Below are 5,801 nucleotides of genomic sequence, written 5' to 3'. Positions count from 1 at the left end.
GAAGTTCCTGGAGCACGTGATCATAGCTCTTCCTGCCATCTTTATAGCACGGTTGCTAGGGAAACACGGAAGCAACCTCCAGCCGATCCTCAAAATTGTCTTCTATTGCGAGGAGGTTGCAAGTGGAGTTAAAGACCGTATCAAAAAGATGCGGCCTGGATGGGAGGAAGTCAAAGATGTTTCTTCAAGACGGAAGACTGCGCTCGCCTTAGAGCTAAGCCGCTTAGCTGTTGGCCAGAAATGTCTCGCAAGCACCTATCCCCGGGATGTTTTTTCTCACACTTCTGGTACCTCGCCAGTCCCCAGGGGGCTGGTATAAGTTAAAGCTGTTAGTACGTTCCTACTAGCTTTGTCTACCGCTTTTTTGGCTTTGGGGAAAAAATCAGTTGAAAGATTTGGGTCCCCCCAGTGAAACAATATCGCTTTGGACCACCCTCCCCCTCACACACTACAACAAACCGCCCTCCGGTATTTAGGAATTAAGTATTTTACTTTCTAAGGCTGCAGAGCGACTGTAAACAGTTTTCCTGTTTATTTTACTTGTGCATCTAAATCACCCAGGGTATTTAAATCCCATCTATTATCATTCAAAATCGGGACCACCCCTAGCTGAACGAGGAAGACTTGTGTGGAGTCCCCTACTACCTGTTTTCATGAGCTCCATAGGCTCTTGGGGCAGAGTGTTTCTCCCTAGATCTGACCGAGTCTTGCATGGGTTCTTCCTGTGTCTCTTCTTTCCCACCGGACACTTAGAATCCCGAGGGCTTTCAGAAGAGAACCCTGACGTACTGTTCTCAATCTTTATTAAAGTGATAATCAACTTCGTTTTGAGTGAATTGTTGTGGTGGCCAGGTTGGGTTGATTCTCTTAATTGTATCCAGTATTACTCCAGTACTAACACCAAATAACTGGACAAGGAATACCACATTAGTTACTAGACATGACTATAAAAAGTATTTCTCTGCTCCTTAGGGATGATTGGCTCAAGGATGGGATTGTCTCGGGTCCTAAATTTACTGTTTTGTTAAAGGAAAAGCAGAAGTATGGAAGCTCTGCGTATGTGCATGTGTGTTTGTATTTTAATATGAAAAGATGCCGTCTCACAATTTCACATCCCCATCAGCATTAGTAGAGAAAGGATGAAGTATTAAAAGAAGAACTTCTGAGAAGCCAGTTAAGGAAGAAAATTTTAAAAATCAGTAAAAGTTCCCACTCCCAAATTCCATTCTGTAATGGTGTATTTTTTCTTTGTTTTTTAAAAAATTAAATACTGAAAGAAAATATTAGGTGAATATTTCTAGAGTGGACTGGAAACTTTGTAAGACTAACAGCAAAGTTAAAAACCATTTAAGGAATCAGAGGACGAGTATAATTAATTTGTATAAAATTTAAATGTCTGTTCAGCAAATGAAAAAAGGAAAACAGTTATCCAAATGGAAAGGCAAATAATGGTTTAGACAATAGGTCCTTATTTTTAGTGTAGAGTATTTACCAGTGAATAAAGTAAATCAGTAGAAATCTAGGCAAAGAATATGAACAGAGAGATTTTTAAAGAATAATAATTGCAAGTGGATAATATTCATATGAAAATTAATAAAATACCATTTGTTAATTAAAAAAGAAATTTAAATAGCAATATCTTTCACCCATTTCAATGGGTAATCTTTAAAAGGGGAAGTGTGCATTATTGGGTACCAGTTAAGTAGAAAGTGTCTAGTTGGTTTGAGGAGAAATATAAATGCAACAAGTTATTGATGGAGAGGAGTTTGGCAAATCATATCAAAAATAAAACAAAAAGTAATTTTATCTTTTGACTCTTAAATCTTAGGAACAAATAATCTTGTTTATAATATGTATAATACAAAATTTGTGGTGTATTTGCTCAAAATAGAAAAAATTATAGCAATCTAAATAGACAGTAATTATTAATATATTATTAAATGATATATCCATATGCCCTTTTAATTAAGATATGTTTATTGAGTACCTGTCTTGCACCAGGTATTATTTTAAGCAAGAGTGATAAAGTGGTAAATAAGCCAAAGTCCCTGCATTGTTAGAAGTAACAGTTCAGGGAGACAAATACCAGGTTAGAAATATATTGTGTTAAATGATGAAGCAAATATATATAAAACAGTGTCAGATAATAAATATTATATTTTTGAAAACTGGGTAGTAACAAAGGTCATTTTTTGAGAGTGGCATTTCTAGAATGAGAAATAACCTTTTTTTTTTTTTTTTTTTTTTTGGTACCAGGGATTAAACACAGAGGGGATTTTAACCACTGAGCAACATCCCTAGCCCCCCCCCAACCCTTTTTAAATTTTTATTTTGAGATAGGGTCTTACTAAATTGCCTGAGGCTAGCTTTGAAATTGTGATTCTCCTGCCTCACCCTCCCCAGTGGATGAGATTACAGGCATGAGCCATTATCTGCGTAAAGTGAAAAAAGGACAAAGAACATGTGTAAATGAATATCTGGGAGAAATATTTTCCAGTAGCGCTAAGCATATGACCCTGAGAACAGGCTACATAGCCAGTGAAACCTATAGGAAATGAGAGCCAAGACGAAGCTAGAAGCCAGATCTCACAGGGCAAGATGGATAGCGAAGGACTACATTTTAGGTTTTTCTTAGAGTAAGAAGTGATATGACTTTATTGATATATTAGAAGGATCAACCTGGTTCCTGTATGGGGCAAGGGTGAAATCCTCTGTATTTAGTAGGCTACTGTAAGCTGCTAAGGCTAAAGATAGTATTAACTTGATCTAGAATGGTTAAGGCAATGTGAGCTTGGAATCATGGTGTTTTTTTAAAGACTGCATTAGGGATGAATGTTCAGTGACATGAAAAAGTTTGTGTTAAAATGAAAATATTTGTAGTATGATCTCACATTTTAATAACATTTATAAAGTTACACCCAATAGAATTATATGTACAAAATGACAAGATTATATTGTATCTGAGTGTGGGTTAACATGGTTTTATCTTTTTGCTTGCATTTTCTAATTGCTCAAAAAAAAAACCTTAGAGTTTTTCCTAAGAATAATAATTATTTTAGTAAAAAAGAAATTAATAGAGCAGATTCGATTATAATCAGAGCAATAAAGATTACTTTATTGAATTACTAACTCTGTACCTTTTAATCAGCAACCTCTAGAACACTATCAAAGTTCTGTCATCCTCTATTTCTTCAAAATATTTTTAAACAATAATGCTGAAATAATAATTATCCAAGGTTTATAGCTTCAAACTCATTTGAGAGACTCATAATACAGGAATTAAAATATGCATTTTAAAAATGGTCACATTATTTGAGAATAACAGTGTAATTATTTGTATTGGCTGTCTGTTGCAGCATAACAAATAACTCACATAACAAATTGAGCAGCCAAAAGCATTTGTTATCTCATAGTTTGTCTAAATTAAGAATTTGAGAGTGACTTAGCTGGGTGGTTCTGACTCAGATCTTTTATGAGGTTGCAGTTAAGACTAACTCTGGGTAGAGTTATTAATCTTAGCTGGTTTTGATTGGGGCTGGAGGATCCCTTTCTAAGACACCTCACTCAGACAGTTGTGGAAAGAATACCTCCATTTCTAGCTGATTGTTAGGAGGTTTCAATTTTTTATCACATGAAGCTCTTTGCAGAGCATCCTGAAAGTTCTTGAGGGGCTTCTTCCAGAATAAGTGATTCCCAGAAAGAACAAGAGAGAAGCACCATATCCTCTGTATTATTCTATTCCTTGGAAGAGTCACTAAATTTAAACCTATAGTAAGGGGACAAGGATATGGCTCCGTCTTTTGAAGGGAATATTACCAAACCATTTGTGTTCATATTCTAAAAGCACCACGATATTAAACCATTATGTAAAATCAATGAATAGAGGATATTTGTAGGCATCAAAATTTATAGTTAGGAAAAAAATCTACTTAACTATTAACAGAATAATATAGATGAAGTTTTTTACTTTTCTCTTTAGTAAATAAATTTCATGAATTAATTTTCTTTGAAAATAGTCATGATAGCATGCTATAGTTTAGATTTGATTTGAGTGTGTTCCTCAAAGGTTCATGTGCTAGAAGGTTATTCCTCAAATTAGCGGTGATGAGAAGCGAGAAGCATAGTTGAAAGTGCTTAGATCATTGAAGATGATACCATCTGAAAAAACCCAGTTAAATCCTGTAAGTGATTTGTTATTCAGAGGCCACTGGATCCCTGGCCTCTGAATTCCTCTTGCTTCTTGGTTCTCCATGTGATCTCCCCTCTCATGTGCATTCCTACCCTGATGCCCTTTGTATTGGTGTGGTGTAGTCAAGGGGGACCTTATCAAAGGCCAAACAGATGGGGCTGCCTAATCATTGACTTTCAGTCTCCAAAATTCTTTATAAAGTACCCAGACTCAGATATATTCTTTATAAAGTTCCTATCCTCAGATATTTTATTATAGCCACAAAAACAAAGGCAAATAGAAATCCTATAATCCTAAAATAGCTAATAAATATTTTAGAAAGTCTATTCATCATTCAAATTAGCCAAGTCCAGTCAGACTCAAGTTAAAATACAAATAAAGAATAGCAGATTATTTTATCAATTTCAAGAGTTAGCACACAGTGTCATGGTCCTGACAAACAAAAGTCCAGAAAAATAGGGCACTCATCTACATTAACATTTTACCAAATTCTGACACTGAATGAATTCAACTCACTGGACAAAGTAAAAATCACCTACATTTTTACTCAGGAGTTCACATAGCAACGTTCATTAGGCAGCTACTATTTCTGCACTAGTCATAGTTTTAGGTATTGTGATACCACAGTACATTATTTTTTAAAGATGGAATTTAATAATACTCAAATTACTTTATTTCTAAAATAAGTTAAAATTGGATAATTAGAAAATATTTTTAAATAATATAGCTGGTGTGTGTGTGTGTGTGTGTGTGTGTGTGTAAATAATATGATGTAACAATCCATTATAGTAAATTTGACTCTGATTACACTGTTAGGAAAGTTAAGGAAAAAACATATTCAATATTTAAATTCTTAGTGGCACACACATATAATAAATGAATGAAAGCAAGAATATTTTATGTTGTGAATTGGGTATCCATTTGTTTTTCATTGGCAAGTTTAATCTCTTTCAACTTGATAAGACTATAATAGTTTATGTTAAGTAGATTTTAGTGAGCTAAATTACTGAACTGAATTTTCTACCTCTCTAGAGTAGGATTATATTTTACCTTGGCACCCTTATTGTGGCCTCATGATTTATGGGCACCTTTGATTTGGTGCTAGGTCAGGTCTCATTCTTTGGCAAATGGATATTAATGGATGTCACCCAAGAAGAGTCTTCACTTTGTTATCTTGCCCTCTTGGGCTTCTGCAATCACCATGAGAAGAGTAACCACCTCCTCTTCACCTTGGGCTTCAAGAAGAGGTACTTGGAACATGGAAGGACAATGTATGCTGTGCAGCCAAAATGATAACAAATATCCAATGCTTGAGTCTTGATACAGATATATGCTCTGGTGCATGGTGTTAGTGAGTGGGGTAGTATGTATGTGAATGTATGACAGTAGTTGAGGGTTGAGAGGCAAGTATAATTTCAGACAAGGGAGGAGCATGTATAAAGTTGTATATTGAGGAAACTCAACTGTGCAGAGTTTTAAAAAAAGTTTTGTTAAACAACAGAGCAAAATCAGTTAATCAAGTGATGGCCATATTAAGAGGTTAGGATGATATTGACATGATATTTTTCTAATTTGCTAATTTAACAGCCATTTCAAGATTTAAAAATTTGGA

Source organism: Ictidomys tridecemlineatus, chromosome 1 (assembly GCF_052094955.1).
Source record: "Ictidomys tridecemlineatus isolate mIctTri1 chromosome 1, mIctTri1.hap1, whole genome shotgun sequence".
In the NCBI taxonomy this organism is placed as follows: domain Eukaryota; kingdom Metazoa; phylum Chordata; class Mammalia; order Rodentia; family Sciuridae; genus Ictidomys; species Ictidomys tridecemlineatus.
The sequence above is the reverse complement of the archived record's forward strand: the minus strand, read 5'-3'. Positions refer to the sequence as shown.